The sequence below is a fragment of the Lepus europaeus genome, chromosome 6, assembly GCF_033115175.1.
Source record: "Lepus europaeus isolate LE1 chromosome 6, mLepTim1.pri, whole genome shotgun sequence".
Classification (NCBI taxonomy): Eukaryota; Metazoa; Chordata; class Mammalia; order Lagomorpha; family Leporidae; genus Lepus; species Lepus europaeus.
In genome coordinates, this window is record NC_084832.1 from 129379268 (window position 1) to 129404932 (window position 25665).

Below are 25665 nucleotides of genomic sequence, written 5' to 3' on the forward strand. Positions count from 1 at the left end.
TCCTGTTGTTGACCCAACAAATTGACACTCTAGTTCATGGCGCCAGTAACCATCCTAGGCTGTCGTCATGAGTTGCCAAGGCTATGGAAGCCTTCCAAGTTTACCGACTCTGATCATATTTAGACAAGGTCATAAAAGACAGAGTGAGGATAGTAACCAATGATCCTAAGAGTGGCATTTACCAGGTTTGAACAATTATACAGCATTAAGTGGGGAAGAGGACCATCAGTACACACAGGTTGGGAGTAGAGCCATTGGTGGTAGAGTAGAGGTTATGATTACGAAGGAATGAGGCCCAAGTGCGCTAGACAGGGCCTAGAACAAAGGACAGAGTCATTATTAGAGGAGCTAAGAAAGGTGCTGTCTAAGCTACAAGTAATTTTTCTGATTGAGAGGCAAATAGAACCTGATAGAAGGGGCTTGATAATAATCTGCTGGGCTTTAGGCCTTGTAAATTCAGAGGCCCAGACCTATCTATCTCTTCACATGGGGTATATCCTAAGGGAGGTGTGAACCTCCTAGGGGAAGGCACTCTGTTGACTTTCATTACTTGGCTGGCCTGGGAGGAGAGCTGGCCAGGTAAAGGCAGGGGGCATCTCTAACAAGGAATTTACAGTTCTGCCTGCAATGTTGCTGACCCTACTTGACCATACCCTCAGCTGCAGTGGTCACTTTGGAAGTTGGGCTGAGTGAAGGGCTTTTCAGCTTAGAGCCAATAAGATCTGTGGCTCTGACCTGGGCATCCTTCGACTCCAGGGCAGGTCCATTTCCAGTGATCCAACTCTTGGCAGAGCTGCCAGGGCTCTTCACAAGCTGACTTCTGCTGAAGCCCAGGCTTACCACATTGAAAGCCACTGCAGTGGACTGGCCTGTTGGGTCTGCTTGAGGGCAGATCACTGTGCAGATCAGCCATTAATAGGCCTGCCACCCATTGCTTCTGATGCCGAGCTTTCTTTTCCTCCTGGTTTGTGTTAAAGCAGACCAGAGGATGCAAGTCAAGGGAGTGCCCGTGTCCCATCTCTAATCTTCGGTGGCCTGAACTACAAGTCTATAGTCACAGGCATGTTCTGTAGTAGTTTTTCTAAGGTAGACAATGCCCATGAGGAAAATTATATTCTCACTTTAAAACTTTCTTTCCCTTTGGTCTGAAAGGGAGGTTTTTTCTACTTACTGTATACTTTGCTGATGGCAAAGTAAATCTAGCTATGAGATTATTATTTGAGTTCTTATTTTGGCTATTCTATTACAGAAAAATGTTAGTCATCTCTTTTATAAGGTCTAAAGATTAAATTGTGCATCCTACAGATTCCTTCATAATAGAATTAGTTCCCTACCTTGAAGAGAATAGAGAAGTGAAAGAACAAGTTGGGCTTAGAATAGAGAAATGAGGGAGCAAGTCCTAGATCGCTTGCTGACAATAGCAATATCACATGAATACTTAGCAAACCGTTTCAACTATTAGATAACAACTTAAGCAAACATTTACCAGAAGGTCCAATGCCTTCTATAAATTTTAAGAATCATGTATTTGAAAACACCTCTTAAATATCTAACATGGTGTAGTTTGTTTAGCCAGTAAACTTAAGCACAACCATCTAAAATGTTTTTAGTTTCTTTCTACCAATAAAAAACGTCAAAATTTTAAAAGGTGGCAATTTATTCTTGAAATGAGATCTCCTTTGCTACTCTTTATTTCTATGACTGAATCCCTCACCTTGACAGATCACGAACTCCGGTTTGTAAATTTATAAACGACAAACACTTGTTGCTCGCAGTTCTGGAGGCTGGGAGGTTGAAGGTGAAAGCACCAGCAGACCTGGTGCTCCTGTCTGCTCCCCACAGACAGTGCCACCTGCGAGGCTTCTCATCCCGCCCCTCTCAGCGGCACCCACAGGCCAGCATGCATCCCCGCCTCCTGACACATCACCCTGGGAGTGAGGTCTCCACAGCTGAGTGTGGGGAGACACCGTCATCCAGACCATGGCAGGCCCCTTCCCTTCTCTGTGGTTTGTTCTGCTCTCAGCTTTGCTCTAATTTTGATGGCCAAACTACACACGACGTCTGCATGAGTCGGGAGTTGCACTGCAGGAGAGGAACGCGAATGTTTTCACTGCAGGCAGTAAGGTTTCGGGGTCCTTCCACTGGATGATACGCAGACCTGCTCATCTGTGGTGCCAGGGCTCAGCAAAGTATCCTGTGAGAGGATACACAGCAAACTTGTGAGACCTGGTAGGCACAGGGGTTCTGCTGTGCCGCTTTGCCGTGGTGGTGCAAAAGCAGGTGTAGGGCCAGGGTTGTGGTGAAGCATGTTAAGCCTCCACCTGCAACACTGGCATCCCAAATGGGTGCTGGTTTGAGTCCCGGCTGATCCACGTCTGATCCGGCTCCTTGCTAATGCACCTGGGAAAGCAGCAGCAGATGGCCCAAGTATGCACTTATGTAGGAGACCCGAAAGAAACTCCTAGCTCCTGGCTTCGGCCTGGCCCAGCCTTGGCAGTTTTGGCAATTCGGGGAGTGAGCCATCGGTTATAAGATCTCTCTCTCTCTCTTTTTTTCTCTCTCTCTGTCTCTCCCTCTTTTTCTAACTCTGCCTTTCAAAGAAATAAAAAAAGAAACATAAAAAAAAAGCAGGTATAAACAGCATGTGAACAAATGAACAGAGTGGCCCAGAACAACAGACGGCGAGATGGACTGACCATGGCCACCTGCATATAAAAGCATCGCTGGAAATGTTCTGTGAAACAGACACTCAGTGTCTGCTCCCAAGACCCACAGAAGGCCAGGAGACCACAGAGACTGTCTCTCAATGTGATGAGGCAACAGAAGGCAAGGTGCTGGGGCAGGGGTGTGGCACAGGGAGTTAAGCATCCACTTGGGATGTCTGCATGCCCCATCAGAGTACCTGGGTTTCAAGTCCTGTCTCCACTTCTGACCCAGCTTCCTGCTAACGCACACCCTAGGAGGCAGCAGGTGATGGCCTAAGCAGTTGGGGTCCTGTCATCGATGACATGGGAGACTTGGGTGGAGTTCCAGGCTCCTGCCTTTGGCCTCACCCTTCCCTGGCAGTTGTGGGCATGTGAGGGAGTGAACTAGCTGGTGGACAATTTCTCGCTGTCTCTTTGTGTGTCATTCTGCCTTTCAAATAAACAAATAAACATTTGGAAAAAGGCCAAGTGTTTTACATAAATTACATAGCTAGCAATATACACACACAGTTAATCACACATCAGGGAAAGAGTCATTTAAAACGACTGTGTATAATGTGCATATTAAGCTGTATGTATTCAGTCAAGGTTTATGGACCCTCTACTGTATGCTGGGTCTTATTCTATGTGCTACAGACGCAAAGTGCCGCACACTATGGTGGCAGCCAAGTGAACACGAACAGAAGAGAGAGTGAAACGTAGACGTGTGCTGTGTAGGAAGGTACAGGGATGACGTTATGTAAAAACTGCTCGTGGCATGGAACAGAAACACAGTTGACACACGACTCTGGCAGAAGAGCTAAACAGGCACTTCACAGGCGACGCAGACGGGAAGGGGCTGGAAGGTTCCACAGTTAGTGTTTCAAAACGAGCGAATACAATCTTGTCTTTTTCTCACATAATATACACAAATAAAATCTAGATGAATCAGTAACCCCCCAAAATATAGAAATACATAGATGAGAACAGGAAGTGCAGTTCTGGCTGTGGGTGACTCCATTTCCTTCCACACACTCTGTCAGCAACACACATGCCCACAGAGTGCACCTGTGCCAGGAGGTTGTTTGTATGAGCAGCACTGTTCAGACACAAGGTCCCCAACTTAATGGTGGCTCAACTTGGAATTTTTCAACTTCCTGATGGCGCAAAAGCAAAAAAGCACATGACAGCAACCATATTGGTAATTTCTTCTTCTTTTTTTTTAAAGATTTACTTTTATATATTTTTTTGAAAGGTAGAATTAGAGAGAGAGAGAGGGAGACTCGAAGAGAGATTTTTCATCTGCTGGTTTACTCCCCAAAATGCCACAATGGCCAGGGTTGTGCCAGACCAAAGCCAGGAGCCCAGAGTTTCTTCCAGGCCTCCCACATGGTTGCAGGGACCCAAGCACTTGGGCCATCTTCTGCTATTTTCCCAGGCACATTAGCAGGGAGCTGGCTCAGAAGTGGAGCAGCCAGGTCTCCAACCAGCGCCCACATGGGATCTGGTGTCGCAGCTGGCAGCTCACCACTCTAAGCCACGATGCCAGCCCTATACTGAGAATTTCTGATGCAGATGTCTTCCTGGGCTTGCGACATGGAACAGCCATTCTCTGTGTTACTGAGACATTCATCGCTGTAATATGAAACAGGGTGTGTGTTAGATGGTTTTGCCCAACTGTAGGTCACTGGAAGTATTCTGAGCATGATAAAACTGGGATAGGATGCAATATCATATTCACTAGGTTACTTGTATTAAATTGTTTCCTTTTTTCATGATATTTTCAATTCACAATGGTTTTTATTGGGGGGGGGTGTGACCCCATCACAAGTCGAGGAACATGTGTAATAGCAACAATTTATTAGAAATAGTTCAAATGCCCAACACAGATACAATGTGGCACACAGTTAAGATGGAATTCACAACTAAAATAAAAAGTACAGTTAAATGTATCAATGCAATTTAATCTCAAGAATATTTTAACTAAAAAGAAGACAACTTGCAAAGTGACTTTTGGGGGGGCACACAAAGCATATGTACCCACAGAGCTAAGGAAAGGACAGTCCCCTCAAGTGAGAGTGACCCCTGGCCAATGTGGAGAGGGCCACAACTGGGAGCAGAGGTCAGACAGGATGTCGGCTTCAACTGTGACAGCCTCGCTTCTAACTTGAGCTGACTGTAACTCACACAAGCGGCAGGCTGAACAGGCCCCACCCCCAAGGGGATCAGGTTCTGTTCCTAGAATGCTTCACCATTCTCATGTGTGGCAAAGCCTCTACAGAGATGATCCCTTTAGAGATCTGGATGAAAAGAGTATCCTGAACCATCTGGCTGGGACTAAGGCCTTGACTCCGACACACAGAGGAGGGGGATGTGAAGACGCAGACCCAGAAAGCTGAGCCACCACACAGCAGCCCAGAGCTGTCTGGGGCCCTGGGAGTCTGACCTCCACGTGGGGCCCCCAGCACCAGGACAGGACAAATGGCTGTTGTGCTAGGTCACCCAGTTTATGAGTTTCTGACAGCAGTCACAGGACACTAACAAAATATATTACTTACGCAATCGTTGAAAAGAACACACACAGAGAAGAGACAAAAGCAGAAAGGCCAAAATGTACACAGCGTGAATTTCTTCCTATTCAGGATTTTTCTCAATTCAAAACAAAAAGACACCACAAATACGGGACGGAGACTCACCCCAAGCAGCTGGGACACATGAGAGCCTCACACAGTTTCACACTGGAGCTGAATTTTAATTATCTGTTTATTTGTCTCTCTCTCTCTCTCTCTCTCTCTCTCTTCCTCTCTCTCACTAACTCTGCCTGTCCAAAAAAAAAGTATCTGTTTATCTGAAAATCAATGAGAGAGAGAGAGAGAGAGTCCTTCCCTACACTGGTTCACTCCCCCAGATGGCTGTAACAGCTAGAATCAGGCAAGGCCAAAGCCAGGAGGCAGGAACTCCAAAGAGGTTTCTCCCACAGGGTAGCAGAGGGCCAAGCTCTTGAGCCATCCTCTGCTACTTTTCCCAGGTGCTTTTGCAAGGAACTGGATAGGAAGTGGAGCAGCCAGGACACACGCCAGCACCCATATGGGATGACCAGGTCACAGGCAGCAGCTTTACCTGCTGTGCCACAGCCCCGGCCTCAAGTAATCAATTTTTATAAGGACCCTAAAATGTCCTAAGCTGCTGATGGTGCCAGGGCCTTTGCTAAACAGCATGCTTCTCCCTGCCCCCAATGCCTGCCACGAGGTACACTTCCCCTTCCGTGGGGGTCCTGCTCACTCACCCTGATCTCACGGGCCATGCCATCCCTGGGCACAAGCGAATGACAGGAAACTGTGCCACTCCTATCTCATCAGGTGCCGTGTCACCCATGAAACTCCTTTATCAAAATGCCTCATATGTGCCTGCTGTTATTATTCACGTACTCACAATTACATCAGCTCAGAAACTTTATTTTTTAACTTAATTCCACATGGCTTTGTGACAAAGGCATGTGCAAGGGTGCTCCTCTGACTGTGGGCCTGTCAACAGGGAGCCTTAACTGAAAGTGGCCACCTTTAGGGCCATGAGGGGTGTGATGCAGGGGACAGGGAGGAGAGGCCCAGACGGAGGCCAGGTGAGTGTCCAACACCAGGGAGACACAAGCAAGGCAAGGATATCACTCCCACAGTCTCCACTGTGTTGGACAGGGCCACATGTGCAGCCACACAGCAACACGCTCCCGCGAGAGTCACGTCGAAAAGTGAGTAGGTAAAATGTACAGCCTTACAGGTGCTCGATCGGAGGGTCTGGGACTTCTTCACTCATCTTAAAGGCTCCATTCAAGTACGGAAACATCGTGAATTAAGAAGGGCAGACGGGCAGATGCATCACTTTGGGTCTGGAGGTTCCATTAAGGCACTGCCCATCACCTTGGGGCAGGAGTTTCCATTTGGGTGACCAGTCAGATGGAGGCCCTGCCACCTTCTTCATCATGCTGGCAACTCTTCAGTGAGGGTGACAGTGCAACCCAGAATAAAGAGGAACATGCAGCTCACATACAGGGACGACGCGTGTTCCAACGCTGTATGTTCTTGGTGGGAGGACTCCCTGCAAAGTGCAAGCTGAAGACCTCCCCGCACTTCCTTTGTGTGTGCCTTTCGGGACTGCGACAGCACAGTGCCACCCAGAACCCAGTTCCCCTAGCGTCAGGCTTGGAAGCTTTGTAAACACCCCTGTGTGTTTACGGATGCCCCACGCAGCACATGGTCACTGGCTGTGTGGATCCTTTGTCTCCCAGGTGCCATGTTCAGCATCAAATGGCCCAGCCGCTTCTCTGCAGCAGCTCCTCGTTAGAACACGGAACTCCTGCCCTTCTACTCCCAGAGGCCACCCCTCGTTGCACAGACACTGGGCCCAGAATTCCAGGCGGAAGTGGCATGGAACTGGAACGAGGCCAGTTTGGGTATTTCTCTAAATGTCTCGAAGCCCTACTGTCTAGAGATACTCCACGAGTCTGTGGTGCCTACCACCTAACCATTAACTGACACTTCCTGACAAGGTTCCTGGGGCCTGATTTCCATTGAAAGGTTTAACACTCTAGACAAGAACTGTTTTCTGTTCTAGATGGAATTTTTTGTCATTTAAATAAATTCTGTTTTTCCCCCCACATAATAGACATCCAGGTAATTCTTAGCTTTAAAAGAAATTTGATTATCCAGGACAAAGGCTCCCTCTTTTTGTTGAAAAGCTGAACAATTTTCCACTGTGTTTTCTTCTAACGGAGGCCTCAACCCGCCGCCGACAGCTCTGGGGCGCACCGTCAGCTCTGCGGACATCATTATTTTTCAGGATGATTGGTGATTAACAAACGCACTCTATCATCCACTTGCATTTACCAGGCCCCAAATGAACACCATGGTATGCTGCGTGCTGCGTGCGGCAAGTGAAGAAGGGAAGCACTCGCCTTTCTCACACGGTAGCATGATGTCATCCGCGCAGCACGGAGAGAGCAGACGCATTCCCGCGAGCATCCCGGGCTCCGGCTTGGCTCTCAGGACCTCCAGAGAAGCCTGGAGGGGCTGCTTCTGCCCTCGCACAGCTGTTCTGATGGAGATCCGTGTTCTCGGCTTGGACATCTGTCCACCATGGAACCAGTTTCAATGAGATCTCCATTTCATCCAGTTTACGAGGCTGCGTACAGCGCAGATAACAGGACGGCTGTAAACTCCTCAGTGCCATAAAATAACTTCACGTGGTGAGAGAATCTCGTTTTTAACTGTAACAGTTACCTAGTCAAAGATGCTAGTGTATTATCTACTTAAATGTATTTCCTTCCGGATCAATTTATTTGAATTTAAAAGGCGATCCTTTTTTGTAAAATATATTAAGTGGCATGCAGATATAACAAGGGCCATCAATGTTGAAAAAAAAGATAATGTAGCTTGGGAACATTTGTCACTGATCACAAGTGAAATGCAAACAAAACGATGAAATGTCACTGCACACAGCCAGAAGGGCTCAAACTAAGAGACAGACACCACAGGTACTGACAAGGCTACAGAGAAGTGGAAGCCCAAGACAGTGATGATGAGGACATCAAATGGTACAACCGCTCCGGAAAACAGTTGGGCATTTCCTCAAAACGTTAAATGTAGAGTTGTATATCCCCGAGAAAGTAGAGCTTATGTCCACCCAAAAAGATGTAGGAAAATAGTTAAAATAGCATTACTTAGAACAGTCACAAAGTAGAAACCACCCAAATGTGCGTCAGCTGATGAATGGATAAACAAGATTCCGAACAACAGAATATCACATACAGTCAGCACTTTGTATCTGAGTTCTGCATCTAGGGATTAGACTGACCACAGATAGAGAATGTTCAGAAACAGAAGGGGGTCTGTCCTGAATATGCACGTCTTTTTCTCATCATTATTCCATCAATAATACAGTGTAATAACTATGTGCAAAGCAGGTATACTGTGTGAGGTGTTGCATATAAAATATATGGTCTAGGAAAATACCATGCCATTTTATATAAGGAACTTGAGTGTCTGTGGATTCTGGTGTCCCTAGGCGTGCCGGAACCAAGCCTCTTGAGATGCTGTGGGAGGACTGTACCCATGAGAAGGAATAGGAGCTGAACCCTGGGTTTGTCACGCTAAATGAAGGAAGGTCACTTTGTGTGTGGTTTTATACACATGCAATGTACAGAAAGGGCAAACCCTGAGACTCAGACAGGGGAGGAGATGCCAGGGGCAGGAACAAGGTGGGAACGGAACATAAGAGTACAGAGGTTCAGGGCTCCTCAGGGGAGATCAAAAGGATATGGAATTGGCGACGGCATGACTTTGTGAATTACTAAAACTGCTGAATTACATTTTTAAAGGGTAGATTTTAAGAAATGTGAGTTATACCTCAAGTTAAGGCATTATCTACTACTGAACTAGCAACATTAGAATACTCTACTGAAAATCTGCATTAGCTCTGTTTCATTTTTCTTTTCAATGCTGTTCAACAGTATGAAAACAGACCAAATCCCAATGAGCACGGTATCTAGCTGGGCTGTATGAGTTTCTCACGGCGGCTTTAACAAATCACACACGTATTCTCATACGGCTCTGGAGACCAGAGTGTCGAAGTGCAGATGCCAGTGGAGCTCCCGGGAGCTCTGTGGCTGTCCTGCTCCAGTCTCCGCCTCCATGGTCCCATGGTCTGCTTTCCTCCTGGGTCAAACCTGCATTTCCTGAGCAGCAAGAAAATCCAGGATAATCTCCAAGACCCTTAACTTAATCACATCTACAAAGACACTTTTTCCAAATCAGGTAACATTTCCATGTTACAGCGTTTAGTAGCTGATATATCTGGAAGCTCTTATTCATCCTATCTCAAGTCCCTTGCCAACGAGACACATTTTACTATATGAGCATAATATAATACAACCATTGAATATGTACAGGCATTGCTTATGTGAAAATGAATCTTTTCAATCAAACACAGCAAAATGTACTTAATCAAGGAAGTGCTGTTACAGTGGTGTTCCTGAGCCAATACACTCATTACCATGGCATGGCTCTTGCCCAATGTGCTTTTGGGACCCTACTGTTGGCCATGTCCCCAGAACCTCTTTGTAAATCACCAAGAAAACCCGCCTTATTGTTGTATAGTTGCCCATAATTCAGGATTATTCACCTCACCCATCAGAATTAGCCCCAGAGAATTTCCAGTTCCTTGAAAAGATTAAATCCATCTGGTATTGTATAAGCCCTGCTGGTTGTATGTATTTTGGGAAAGAAAAAGAAAAAAGGAAAACCAACCAATATCTTAATAATCATGTCCAGAATAATTTGGCATATATTTTCACTGTCCTGTCCAAGTTCATGCTTACAAACATTATTATTATTATTATACATTACATATTATGTATTGTATAATAATATACAATATTGGCCGGCACCGTGGCTTAACAGGCTAATCCTCCGCCTTGCGGCACTGGCACACCAGGTTCTAGTCCCGGTTGGGGTGCCGGATTCTATCCCGGTTGCCCCTCTTCCAGGCCAGCTGTCTGCTGTGGCCTGGGAAGGCAGTGGGGGATGGCCCAAGTCCTTGGGCCCTGCACCCGCATGGTAGACCAAGAGAAGCACCTGGCTCTTGCCATCGGATCAGCGCGATGAGCCGGCTGCAGTGGCCATTGGAGGGTGAACCAACGGCAAAAAGGAAGACTTTTCTCTCTGTCTCTCTCTCTCATTATCCACTCTGCCTGTCATAAAATAATAATAATAATAAAAAATAATAATATACAATATTTAAGTCAATGTTAGTGATGTATAAGCAATTTTTGCTGTTACTACTACAATTGATCTTTTCACTTAAAACTATGTCATGAAAATGTATATATTAATGGATATATTTATTTATAAATTAATGTTACATCTGCATAGAATTGCAGCAGTAGTTTTACCACAACTTATTCTGTCTTTTCCTTGTTTTGAGAAATTAGCATGGTAGAGATATTCTTTTACTACTACCATGATGATGCAACAAGCCACCTCATAGGCAAATCTTTACATTTCTCAAATCATTTCCTTAACAAATGTTTGTGGAACTGAAATTGCTCACTTAAAGGCTGGATGCCCACCTATCTTAGCCCCAGTCCTGGGGGCCATGGCCACCGCTGTCCTAGAGGTTGACCACGTCAGTGACAGGCCATCCATCATGAGGGGTGAGTTGGGAATAATGAGTAAGGGTTTGTGTGAGGGTAAAAACACGGTGGTTGGGTGGTGAAGAGAGAGCCCTTGGAGCAAGGGCTCAGGGAGTGCCGTGCTGAGACATACTGAGATTAAGATCCTAAATAGCGGGGCCAGCACGGTAGCATAGCAGGTTGAAGCCCTGGTCTACAGCACTGGCATCCCATATGGGTGCTGGTTCAAGCCCTGGCTGCTCCACTTCCTATCCAGCTCTTTGCTGTGGCCTGGGAAAGCAGTGGAAGAAGCCCAGGTCTTTGGCTCCTTCCCTGTGAGGGAGACCCAGTGAAATCTCCAGGTTCCTAGTTTCAGATCAGCACAGCTCTGAGTGTTGCAGCCACTGGGGGAGTGAACCAGTGGACGGAAGAGCTTTCTCTCTCTGCCTCTGCCTCTCTGTAACTCTGCCTTTCAAATAAATAAAATAAATCTTAAAAAAAAAAAAAAAGATCCTAAAGAGCAGCAGTGACACAGGGAAATGGCTTCCAGCAGAGAGCACGTGTGCAGCAGATGAGCCAGGATGAGGGACACAGGCGTCCCAGTTTGGTGGGAGTCACATGTGATAGACAAAGAGTTAGTCTATCAAATCAGTAAGGAAATTTCATACACACACACACCCGTAACAGTTTAAAATTGTGATCTCATTTATAATTAAAGAACCCAATTTTTTTTTTTTTTGACAGGCAGAGTGGACAGTGAGAGAGAGAGAGAGAAAGGTCTTCCTTTTGCTGTTGGTTCACCCTCCAATGGCCGCCGTGGTCGGCGCGCTGCAGCCGGCGCACCGCGCTGATCTGATGGCAGGAGCCAGGTGCTTATCCTGGTCTCCCATGGGCCATCCTCCACTGCACTCCTGGCCACAGCAGAGAGCTGGCCTGGAAGAGAGGCAACCGGGACAGAATCCGGTGCCCCGACCGGGACTAGAACCCAGTGTGCCAGCACCGCAGGTGGAGGATTAGCCTATTGAGCTGTGACGCCAGCCAAAGAACCCAATTTTTTTTTAAAAAAAGATTTGTTTATTTGATATATATATATATGTATATATATATATATATATATATATATAGAGAGAGAGAGAGAGAGAGAGAGAGAGAGAGAGGAAGGCCTTCCATTTGTTGGTTTACTGTTGTTCAAATAGCCACAACAGCCAGATCTGGGCCAACTAGAAGCTAGAAGCCAGGAGCTTCTTCTGGGTCTTCCACGCAGGTGCAGGGGCCCAAGCACTTGGGCCATCTTCCACTGCTTTCCCAGGCCATAGCAGAGAGCTGGATCGGAAGAGGAGAAGCTGGGACATGAACTGGCAGCCATACAGGATGCAGGCACCACAGGCAGAGGCTTAACCTACCACACCACAGTACTGGACGCAAACACAACTTTGTTAATGTTAAAACTTAAAAAAAAAAAAAATCCTGTGTATTACACTGACAACGCTTCAAGAGAATCAGCATCCAAAATTGACCAGCAATGCTATGAACAGTGATGATACTTGGTGGCAAAGAGCATGGCTGGGCCGGAGGAGGTGCATTAACACAGCCTTCACGGTCTCTCTGCATCTCAGCGGCCACAGCAACAACACAACATCACAGGGACACTGTGATGACTCAATGTGTGCAAGTGATGACAGCAGCAGCTGGTGCACAGTGGGTACTCACACACCCGACCACTGTATCCATATACTAGGTCACAGCAGATTTTTGGCTGATTTCCCATTGTCCCAGCCTGACATTGGTGTAACATTGTACATGTCCTTATGATATGTTAATTGCTGAAGTCTTATTTTTTATTTATTTATTTTTTAATTTTATTTGAGTTACAGAGAGAGGTAGAGACACTCACAGAAAGAGATCTTCCATCTGCTGGTTTGCTGGCCAAATGGCTGCAATGGGTGGAGCTGGGACAATCCAAAGCCAGCAACTTCTTCCAGGTTTCCCACATGGCTAGAGGGCCCAAGGACTAGGGCCATCTTCTACTGCTTTCCCAGGCCATAACAAAGTTCTGGATTGGAAGTGGAGCAGCCCGGACCTGAATGGGAGCCCATAAGGGATGCTGACACTGCAGGCGGTGGCTTTACCTGCTATGCCACAGGCCCCGGGGCTTTTGCTTTTTGATGGACACATTTAACCCCTTTACCTCTTGATGATAAATGATCTATTTAGCTTTGTTTCTTTTGTTTTCATTACCACTGCTTATCAGCTGCATAAGTGTGCTGTAGATTCTCACCTGTATAATAGGCTTAACAGCAGAACCTACCATATGCTATTGTTGATTTAACATGAGGGTACTTTGAAAGGTTCATGGGAAATTTAATTAATAGATACGTTTATTTTGGTGCAAAAATTTTTCAAGAAAAATACCAGAAATATGCTTGTAGATGTTATTTTATTTCTATGCCTCATTCTAGATATACTTAATTTGGTAGTTGATAAGATAAATTGTAAATACATTGTTATTTCTTATGTTTAAAAACTGCAGTGACTGCCCTGAGGTGTCCCCAATGACTAAATTATTTCCAGTCTTACTTTCAGAGCATCTTCAGCCTGAACTAACTCACCTGCGGGGGCAGAGTGCTCGCTGTCACCAGCAGTTCTTCCCTCTCCAGTGAGTACAGAACTTCTGACTCACAGTCACACTCATGGCCTCCTGGACTCCCGCAGTAGGAGAGCATTTCCCCGCCTCCAATGCAGTTTCATATAGCACACGACAGCTCTGGCAAGGACACGCAAACAAAGCCTCTCTTTAAACACAGGTGGGCCACACTTCCCGCCCTGTAGTTGGTCCGTTTTCCTCTCCTACCTGGCGGAATGTGGATGGAGCAAATGTCAGGAATGGAAAACCTACGTACTGCAAGACAAGCAGCAGTAGGTCTTAGTGGTACAGAAGGTTAAGGGTCCTCCTGCAGCACCAGCATCCCATATGGGGATCATTTCAAGTCCTCGCTGCTCCACTTCTGACCCAGCTCTCTGCTAATGTGTCTTACAAAGGCACAGAAGATGGTCCAAGTACTTGGGCCCTTGCACCCATGTGGGCAGCTTGGAAGAAGCTCCTGGTTCCTGGTTGTGACCTGGCCCAGCCCAGCCATTTCAGCCATTTGGGAAGTGAACCAGTGAATGGAAGATTTTCCTCTCTTTCTCCCTCTTTCCCACTCTCCTTCTCTCTGTGTATTTCTGTCTGCCTTCCAAGTAAATAAATAAATTCTTAAAAAAAAAAAAAAAGCAGCTGGAGGAATCTGGTTGCAGAATGGCTCCCCCTTCTGCGTCCATCCGTGTAAAGTGAATGGGTCTCCCTCTTAAGCTGTCCATGCCTGGGTACAAGTACTGCTACAACTGCTACATGTTACTCTGACGGTGAGTACCCATGCTAACACTGTCCAGGCAGATGTCCCACCCCACGTTCCGGTGCAGGAGACCTTCTGCACACTACCTACAAGATTACAGCTGCAAGGAGTGGATATTTATGTCTGATATCAAATAAAGCGTATCTTTAGTTACTTCTGGTAGGTATAGAAAAAGTAGCAAACATAATCAATGGAAAAATTCCCTTGGACGTGTCACATGGGAATGTAAACTCTACATCTGTCATTCAAATCAAGCGACAGGTTTAAAATCACTTAGTTATCAACTGGCCCAATGATTTAGCTCTATAATAACCTTCGAGGAGACAAATCATACATATACAAATCAATAAAATAATCAGGTTCAAAAACATGCTCTGAAAAATACATAGAATTGTTAGTCAAAGCATTCATTCATTAGCGAACATCTATTAGGTCTCACGTTATTTCCTCTGCTGACTTATTCATACAAATCAGCACACAAGACAATTCTCTGCAGAATATCTCACTTTTATATCTACAGAGAAATAATTGCTCCACTATTGTACCAGAAATTACTACAGCTTGCCCTTTATAACTCATAACTAAAAGTAAGGCAGCTTCGTCAAAATCTGTTGACAACCTGAAGTAAGGGTATGCTGAGGCTATTACAACTGTTCAGATTATTGAATGCAAAGGGTAGATTTCACAAGTGTGCTGGCGTGTGTGCAGTCATGACTCTCGATTCACTGCTCAGTGTTACATCTGAGTAGATTACCGGGCTGTGCCCTGAGAACACAATACTTCTCTGACACATAATGCTTACATTATACAATGACAAGGGTGTTTCGCACAACTTTGATTAAAACAGAAAAGATGGAGGCTACAGGAGCAGATCAAGCACACTGGTTATGAGAGAGCCCATGCTAAGGCCATGACTAAAGATGGCCTTTGTAGGCAGAGATTCAAGTCAAAAAAAACAGGACTGGCTGGACCTGGCCAGCACTTGGGGGTTAACTGTCTGGAAGTTGGAGAAGTGATGGGGAGCATTGGGTGGTCAGGGCTCTGGCTGCACGAGGTCAGAAACTCAAGCCAAAGAGCCCAGCAGCAAGAGCTCATTCCCCAGTAGAAAACTGAGCAGCAGAAACGGAGCTATTGTTGGGATTGAAGATTGAGTCTGGGGCTGGCGCTGTGGCCTAGTGGGTAAAGTCGCCACCTGCAGTGCCAGCATCCCATATGGGTGCTGGTTCGAATCCCAGCTGCTCCTCTTCGATCCAGCTCTCTGCTATGGCCTGGGAGAGCAGTAGAAGATCGCCTAAGTCCTTGGGCCCCTGCACCCACGTGGGAGACCCAGAAGAAGCTCCTGGCTCCTGGCTTCAGATCAGCGCAGCTCCAGCTGTTGCGGCCAACTAGGGAGTGAACCAATGGATGGAAGACCTCTCTCTTTCTTTCTCTCCTCTCTCTCTGCTTCTCCTTCTCTCTGTGTGTAACTCTGACTTTCAAATAAATATATAAATCTTAAAAAAAAAAATTTAAGTCAACCCGGGCCTCTCTATGCATTTAGCCCAGGGATAGATGAGACTAGAATGAGATTTCACATAGCCTCAGCTGGGAAGAAGGAGTAACACAATAAAGAACAGGGCAGTTCTTGATAAAGGGATTCAAACTGTAGGTATGTTAGACTTTCTTTGAGCTAATTTATGGGCATGTTAAGAGTTTCATCCAACGCCAAACTAATGATGAAGCTGTCCAATTAGGATCCTTTAAAATCAGGAGGTGGGTCAGTTTCCTGGAGACTCTGAGATCATGTTCCTAGTGGACAGAACTAAGTAGTGCTGACTAGTCTGTGTCTTCAAAAGGATAAGGAATAACCTAAATTATTTCTGCAAACTATAAATAAGACATTTGGTTTCAAATGTGAGAGTATGGAGTTTTGCTCTGTAGACTCTAGGTCTGAGTGAAAACTCCTTAACCAACAGGTTGTCACGTGGAGTCCTAACAGCTGTGGCGAGAAGAAAAGTGGTCAGAATACAGGGACAGGCAGGACACAGGGGCTGAGCCCCCAAAACTGACACAGAGATGCTCAAGTCTTTTAACACACTGACTCACTCACTTTTACCAAAATCTGCTTACTTATCTCCCAGAGTTTTCATAGAAATTTCTATCTTCTCCAAATGTTTTTATTTTTAATTTTTTAATTTAAGGTAAACAAACTTCAAGTAATTCATATATACCAATTTATCAGGAATTTGCATTTCATCCTTGTGCAGAGGCCATGCCAATCTCCATAGCACTCCAGTTTTATTAGTATAGGTGCTGCCAAAATGAGCACTGGCCAAATGTTTTTAAAGGTTTGTTTTATTTATTAGAAAGGCACAGAGTGAGAGCGATCTTCCAACTGTTGGTTTACTCCCCAGACGGCTGCAATGGCCAGGGCTAGGCCAGGCTGAGGCCAAGAACCTGGAACTCTACTTGAGACTCCCATATGGGTATCAGGGATCCAAGTAATTGGGCCACCTTCTGCTGCTTAGTAGGGAGCTGGATCTGAGTGGTATAGCCAGGGCCTGAACTGGCACTCTGACATGGGATGCTAGTGTTGCAGGCAGCAGCTTAACCCACTGTGCAATAATAATGACCCCTTTCTTATCCAAATTTTACAGACTCCTGAAATTCTATAATTATTTAAAAATTTAAATTTGGGGTCAGTATTGTGGTACAGTGGGTTACGCTGCCACTTGTACTCAGAGCACTGGTTTGAGTCCTAGCTGTTCCACTCCCAACCCAGCTCCCTGCTAATGTACCTGGGGAGGCAGCAGAGAAAGGCCTAGGTGCTTGGGACCCTGTCACCCATGTGGGAGACCAGGATGCTCCTGGCTTCAGCCTAACCGAAACTTGGGTATTGTGGCCATCTGGGGAGTGAACCTGCAGTTGAAGATAGATCTCTTTCTCTCCCTCCCTGTAAGTCTGTCTTTCAAATAAAATAAATCGTTAAATATATATGAAAAATCTTAGTTTATTAAGATTGATAGAAAGAAGCAGAGAGTTTTTCCCATTATATAACTATAGAATGGACTCTAATGATACATATGTGATTACTATCAGATCAACTTCAACTTGCTCTGCTGTTGAAAGCACAGAAAAATAGTGAAGTCTGAACAAAGCAGCAGATAGAGAGATCATACCATAAGAAAATCAGGAGAACAAGATTCCTGAGAGAGGAAAAAAAAAAAAAAGCAGATGAAATCTAATGTAACAGGATAAAATTACAAATGGGATTTCAGACGAGCTGTAAGTACTCCAGGCAATGGGAGATGATTGAAGACTCAAATTAAAAACACATTCGACCAACAAGAAACATATTTGGTGAGGAAGGCAGATGTAAAATCTTGAGGGGAAGAAGGGAAATAGGCAAAGGAGCAAGAGTGACCCAGCTATGCAGTGGCAGAGAGGCGAGGCGAGAGCGGCAGCTGAACACAACCTGGATGCACACAGACGGACTCTGCAAGCCAAGCAGGGGCTTCAGATCAGAGCCCAGCTGCACATCGCAAATGGGAGCTGATTTGTAATCCACTCTCTCCACTCTAACATTCTTGAGGCGAGCAAAGAGGAACTCGCAGAGAAATGAACAGGGGAGGAACTCAAAGACATGAACAGTGAACCACACACATGCAACCTGAGTAGGAAAGGATTTCAGGCAAGGGACAACTCCTTGGTCCCCTCATTTAGTTTCTGTAGGATGCAGAGCACTCTGAGTGAGTGGTCTTCTGTCTGAGTCTTGGCTCCACCTCCTACAACATCATCTACTGCAAGTTCTTACTTCCTTTGGGCAAAGGAGGAGAACAGCATAAGTTGAACTGTATCATTATCAGGACTACATCCAGTGAACTGTGCTAACTAGCTGCATAAACGATCCCTGGTATTACTGAAAAATAAAGACAGATACTTGCTTTTACCAGAAGAGGAAACCCCCTAGAAAAGTTGAGTCATGCGCTCACAGGACAATGGGGACCGACAAACATTTGCCCAGTGCAATCCAGCAAGAGGCCAGGATTCTAAACCACGTAAAGCTTATCTGCAGTCACTCTGTACAAACAAAACAAAATGAGGATGTACGATTCTGGATGTTTCACCATAAGGAAATGTTAAATGTTTGGATGGATAGTTATATTTACCCTCACTGGACACCATCCAACGTATACATGTGTTGAAACATCAAATAGTACCCAACAGATATGTCCAATTTTTTTTACATCATTATTCCACTTTTTTTTTTTTAGTTAAAAAAATTCTTGGCTATACTGTCTCAATGCATGCTTTCAGCAAATATAGAATCTAACTGAGTAGAAGTCATGTGGAATGCTGAATAATAAGACAACCAAAAGCATATCACAAAGGAACTATGACCCAGGCGAGACGGGCATTTGGGAAGGAAGGTTTAAAGGAAGTGAACGTGGAAGACCTCCTGGAAGACTGGACTGTGATTATGCACAAAGTTGGACGGAGTTAACAAAGATGAGCAATGTGAGCGTGGGAGCCCAAGTTCGGGACACCAGCAGCAGACTCAACGCACCAGCGCTGGAACGCGAGGTGAGCCGAACCACAATAGCCCGAGACACCAGCGGGCAAGCGGAAAGAGGAGGCTAGAGGGAACGAGGCTTGAAACTTCGTGGGGAAAAGTTCACCAGGCTAACTAGAAGAGAGAGAGGAAAAAAATAAAAAAAAGCGACCGATACGGACACAAGTTTCTCTCTCTCCGCTCACCTCTCAAAGGCGAGCAAGACAGAGCAGGCGCCATTTTGGACATACGTCATAAGCAGGGCGACCTCAGGTCTGCACCAGCCCTGAGCCTAGCAGAAAAACCTGACTCTGGGGGGAGGGGTGAAATAACAGGAGATTAGCATCTAACTTGGCAACCCAGTGGGAGACTGCAGGAGAATTGGAGCCCACACTGAGGGCAGCAGAGATTCCCTGTGTGGTCCTTGGGAAAGAGCTTCCGATCTCTGGCTCCTGTGGGTATATCATTTGCCTGCTAACTACCTCCAATTACATTCAGCTGTGCGGAATTACTTCCCTTTTGAATCAAAAAAGAGAGAGATTTACCACACCTAACCTGGGAGTGTCATCTTTGACACACCATCAGCCCTGAGGAACCAAACACAGCTCTCAGTCCACACTCATCTCAAGCCTCTAAGGCACCACTGAAAGCAGACAGTCCACTTAATATAGAGCCATAGTGTAACAAGAAAAAACACCACAGTGAAGAAACCAAATATCTCCAACATGCCAAACAACAAACGCAAAAACCGAGGTAACAAGAATAAGGAAGACACTATGACACCCCCAAATGAAAAAGACACCCCAATTCAAGATTATGAAGATGAAGAGATTGAAGAAATGCAAGAAGCAGATCTCAAAAAATTGATAAGAACATTAAGAAGTTCTCAAAAACAAATTCTTGAACTACAGAAATCCTTCATGGACAAGATAGAAAATCTCTCTCGTGAAAATGAAATATTAAGGAGGAATCAAAATGAATTGAAACAACTAGTGGAACAAGAAATGGTGATAGTGATGAGAAATCATAATGAAATGAAGAATTCAATAGATCAAATGACAAACACATTAGAGAGTCTTAAAAACAGAATGGACGAAGCAGAAGAGAGAATATCAGACTTAGAAGACAGAGAACAGGAAAGGAAACAATCAAATCAAAGAAAAGAAGAAGAAATCAGAAATCTAAAAAATACTGTCAGGAATCTACAGGATACTCTTAAAAAACCCAACATTCAGGTTCTAGGAGTACCTGAAGGCATGGAGAGAGAGAAAGGATTAGAAGGCCTTTTTAGTGAGATACTAGCAGAAAATTTCCCAGGTTTGGAGAAAGACAGAGACATCCTAATACAGGAAGCTCATAGAACCCCTAATAAACATGACCAAAAGAGATCCTCACCACGACACGTCGTAATCAAACTCACCACAGTGAAACACAAAGAAAAGATCCTAAAATGTGCAAGAGAGAAACGCCAGATTACTCTCAGAGGATCTCCAATTAGACTCACAGCTGACTTCTCTTCAGAAACCCTGCAAGCTAGGAGAGAATGGCGAGACATAGCCCACGTGCTGAGAGAGAAAAACTGCCAGCCCAGAATATTATATCCTGCAAAGCTCTCATTTATGAATGAAGGTGAAATAAAGACCTTTCACAGCAAACAGACATTGAAAGAATTTGTCGCCACTCGTCCAGCCCTGCAAAAGATGCTTAAAGATGTGTTACATACAGAAACACAGAAACACGGTCACCAATATGAAAGAAGGTAAAGGTAGGAAACCTCACACCAAAAGATCACAGGAATCTCAAACCATATATTAGAAAGTATCTTTGGCTAATGGCAGGGCAAAGTTACTCCTTCTCAATAGTCACATTGAATGTTAATGGCTTGAACTGTCCAGTTAAAAGACACCGATTGGCCGATTGGGTTAAGGAACAAAACCCATCCTTTTGCTGCTTACAAGAAACCCATCAATCCAACAATGATCCATACAAGCTGAGAGTGAAAGGCTGGAAAAAGATATACCACGCCAACAGAAATGAAAAGAGAGCGGGCGTAGCCATCTTAATATCGGACAACATAAACTTTACCACAAAAACTGTTAGGAGAGACAAAGAGGGGCACTATTTAATGATTAAGGGATCCATTCAACAGGAAGATATAACGATTATCAACGTATATGCACCTAATTAAAGGACACCAGCTTATTTAAAAGACTTGTTAAGGGACTTAAAGGGAGACTTAGACCCCAATACAATAGTACTGGGGGACTTCAATACTCCACTCTCAGAGATAGACAGATCAACAGGACAGAAGATCAATAAGGAGACAGTAGATTTAAATGACACTATAGCCCAAATGGATCTAACAGATATCTACAGAACATTTCATCCTACATCTAAGGACTTTACATTCTTCTCAGCAGTACATGGAACCCTCTCTAGGATTGACCACATACTAGGCCATAAAGCAAGTCTCAGCAAATTCAAAAGAATTAGAATCATACCATGCAACTTCTCAGACCACAAAGGAATGAAATTGGAAATTAGCAACTCGGGAATCCCCAGAGCACGTGCAAACACATGGAGATTGAACAACATGCTCCTGAATGAACAATGGGTCATAGAAGAAATTAAAAGAGAAATCAAAAATTTTCTGGAAGTAAATGAGGATAACAGCACAACATACCAAAACCTATGGGATACAACAAAAGCAGTGTTAAGAGGAAAGTTTATATCAATAGGTGCCTACATCAAGAAATTGGAGAGGCACCAAATAGATGAGCTTTCAAGTCATCTCAAGGATCTAGAAAATCTGCAGCAAACCAAACCCAAACCCAGTAGGAGAAGAGAAATAATTAAAATCAGAGAAGAAATCAACAGGATTGAATCCAAAAAAACATTACAAAAAATCAGCCAAACGAGGAGCTGGTTTTTTGAAAAAATAAACAAAATTGACACCCCATTGGCCCAACTAACTAAAAAAAGAAGAGAAAAGACCCAAATCAATAGGATCAGAGATGAAATGGGAAACGTAACAACAGACGCCACAGAAATAAAAAGAATCATCAGAAATTACTACAAGGACTTGTATGCCAGCAAACAGGGAAATCTATCAGAAATGGACAGATTCTTGGACACATACAACCTACCTAAATTGAGCCAGGAAGACATAGAAAACCTAAACAGACCCATAACTGACACAGAAATTGAAACAGTAATAAAGGCCCTCCCAACAAAGAAAAGCCCAGGGCCAGATGGATTCACTGCTGAATTCTACCAGACATTTAGAGAAGAACTAACTCCAATTCTTCTCAAACTATTCAGAGCAATCGAAAAAGAGGGAATCCTCCCAAATTCTTTCTATGAAGCCACCATCACCTTAATTCCTAAGCCAGAAAGAGACGCAACATTGAAAGAGAATTACAGACCAATATCCCTGATGAACATAGATGCAAAAATCCTCAATAAAATTCTGGCCAATAGAATGCAACAACACATCAGAAAGATCATCCACCCAGACCCAGTGGGATTCATCCCCAGTATGCAGGGATGGTTCAACATTCGCAAAACAATCAATGTAATACACTACATTAACAGACTGCAGAAGAAAAACCATATGATTCTCTCAATAGACGCAGAGAAAGCATTTGATAAAATACAACACCCTTTCATGATGAAAACTCTAAGCAAACTGGGTATGGAAGGAACATTCCTTAATACAATCAAAGCAATTTATGAAAAACCCACGGCCAACATCCTATTGAATGGGGAAAAGTTGGAAGCATTTCCACTGAAATCTGGTACCAGACAGGGATGCCCTCTCTCACCACTGCTATTCAATATAGTTCTGGAAGTTTTGGCCAGAGCTATTAGGCAAGAAAAAGAAATTAAAGGGATACAAATTGGGAAGGAAGAAGTCAAACTATCCCTCTTTGCAGATGATATGATTCTTTATTTAGGGGACCCAAAGAACTCTACTAAGAGACTGCTGGAACTCATCGAAGAGTTTGGCAAAGTAGCAGGATATAAAATCAATGCACAAAAATCAACAGCCTTTGTATACACAGGCAATGCCACGGCTGAGGAAGAACTTCTAAAATCAATCCCATTCACAATAGCTACAAAAACAATCAAATACCTTGGAATAAACTTAACCAAGGACGTTAAAGATCTCTACGATGAAAACTACAAAACCTTACAGAAAGAAATAGAAGAGGATACCAAAAAATGGAGAAATCTTCCATGCTCATGGATTGGAAGAATCAATATCATCAAAATGTCTATTCTCCCAAAAGCAATTTATACATTCAATGCAATACCCATCAAGATCCCGAAGACCTTCTTCTCAGATCTGGAAAAAATGATGCTGAAATTCATATGGAGACACAGAAGACCTCGAATAGCCAAAGCAATCCTGTACAACAAAAACAAAGCCGGAGGCATCACAATACCTGATTTTAGGACATACTACAGGGCAGTTGTTATCAAAACAGCATGGTACTGGTACAGAAACAGATGGATAGACCAATGGAACAGAATAGAAACACCAGAAATCAATCCAAACATCTACAGCCAACTTATATTTGACCAAAGATCCAAATCTAATCCCTGGAATAAGGACAGTCTATTCAATAAATGGTGCTGGGAAAATTGGATTTCCACATGCAGAAGCTTGAAGCAAGACCCATACCTATCACCTTACACAAAAATTCACTCAACATGGATTAAAGACTTAAATCTACGACCCGAAACCATCAAATTATTAGAGAGCATTGGAGAAACCCTGCAAGATATAGGCACAGGCAAAGACTTCCTGGAAAATACTCCAACAGCACAGGCAGTCAAAACCAAAATTAACATTTGGGATTGCATCAAATTGAGAAGTTTCTGTACTTCAAAAGAAACAGTCAGGAAAGTGAAGAGGCAACCAACAGAATGGGAAAAAATATTTGCAAACTATACTACAGATAAAGGATTGATAACCAGAATCTACAAAGAAATCAAGAAAATCCACAACAACAAAACAAACAACCCACTTAAGAGATGGGCCAAGGACCTCAATAGACATTTTTCGAAAGAGGAAATCCAAATGGCCAACAGACACATGAAAAAATGTTCAAGATCACTAGCAATCAGAGAAATGCAAATCAAAACCACAATGAGGTTCCATCTCACCCCGGTGAGAATGGCTCACATTCAGAAATCTACCAACAACAGATGCTGGAGAGGATGTGGGGAAAAAGGGACACTAACCCACTGTTGGTGGGAATGCAAACTGGTTAAGCCACTATGGAAGTCTGTCTGGAGATTCCTCAGAAACCTGAACATAACCCTACCATACAACCCAGCCATCCCACTCCTTGGAATTTACCCAAAGGAAATTAATTTGGCAAATAAAAAAGCCATCTGCACATTAATGTTTATTGCAGCTCAATTCACAATAGCTAAGACCTGGAACCAACCCAAATGCCCATCAACAGTAGACTGGATAAAGAAATTATGGGACATGTACTCCATAGAATACTATACAGCAGTAAGAAACAACGAAACCCAGTCATTTGCAACAAGATGGAGGAATCTGGAAAACATCATGCTGAGTGAATTAAGCCAGTCCCAAAGAGACAAATATCATTTGTTTTCCCTGATCGGTGACAACTGAGCGCCAAAGGGGAAAACTGTTAAGTGAAATAGACACCATAAGCAACAATGAACTGATCAGCTCCTGTCCTGACTTTAGATGTACAATGTAATACTCTATCCTTTTTAGTATTTGTTGTTGTTGTTGTTGTTCTAGTACTATTGGTTGAACTCAGTAATTAACACACAATTATTCTCCGGTGTTTAAATTTTTACTGAAAAGTGATCCCTGTTAAATCTAAGAGTGGAAAAAGAGAGGGAGGAGATGAACAATTTGGAACATGCTCAATCGGACTGGCCGCAAATGGTTGAGTTAGAAATGTGCCAGGGGATTCCAACACAATCCCATCAAGATGGCATGTACCAATGCCATCGCACTAGTCCAAGTGATCAATTTCAGCTCACAATTGATAGCTCTGATAGGTCTAAGAGTCAAAGAGATCACACAAACAAGACAAGTATCTGCTAATACTAACTGATAGAATCAAAAAGGGAGAGAAGGATCCAACATGGGAAGTGGGATACACAGCAGACTCATAGGATGGCAGATGTCCTAAACAACACTCTGACCTCAGAATCAACCCTCAAGGCATTCAGATCTGGCTGAAGAGCCCATGAGAGTATAGCAGGCATGGAAAGCCAAGATATCATGGAAAAAAAAAAAAGACCTAAATGAATGATCTCTGTGAGTGAGATCCCAGTGGAAAGAACGGGGCCATCAAAGAAGGAGGTACCCTTCTCCGAAGGGAGGAGAGAACTTCCACTTTGACTATGACCCTATCGGAATAAGATCAAAATCAGCGAACTCTAAAGGCTTCCATAGCCCTGGCAACTCATGACTAGAGCCTAGGGAGATTACTGACGCCATGAACAGGAGTGTCAAATTGTTAAATCAGCAACAGGAGTCACTGTGTACTTACACCCCATGTGGGATCTGTCCCTAATGTGTCGTCTAAAGCCAAGTGATGCTATAACTAGTACTGAAACAGTATTTTTATACTTTGCGTTTCTGTGTGGGCACAAACTGATGAGGTCTTTACTAATTATATACTGAAGTGATCTTCTGTATATAAAGAGAATTGGAAATGAAAAAAAAAAACAACCTGGTGTTAAAATGGAAATGGCATAGAAAATTAATTAATTTGAAAAAAAATTATGTAGGATCTCTGTCTTTAATGTGCTGTACATTGCTATTTAATGCTATAATTAGTAATCCAATGGTAGTTTTTTCACTTGATGTTGCTATATGGGCAAAATGTTGAA

At 44.0% G+C, this 25665-nt stretch overlaps 1 protein-coding gene across 1 annotated transcript in view; it reads right to left on the minus strand.

Moving 5' to 3' along the window:
* Positions 1 to 4024: 4024 nt before the first annotated feature.
* PUS7L (pseudouridine synthase 7 like) overlaps positions 4025 to 25665 on the minus strand; it is an 83730-nt gene continuing 62089 nt past the window's right edge. Inside the window, exon 13 of the transcript XR_009866260.1 lies at positions 4025 to 4319. The gene's annotated coding sequence lies outside the window, so the exon portion shown is untranslated. The remainder of the gene's footprint in view (positions 4320 to 25665) is intronic.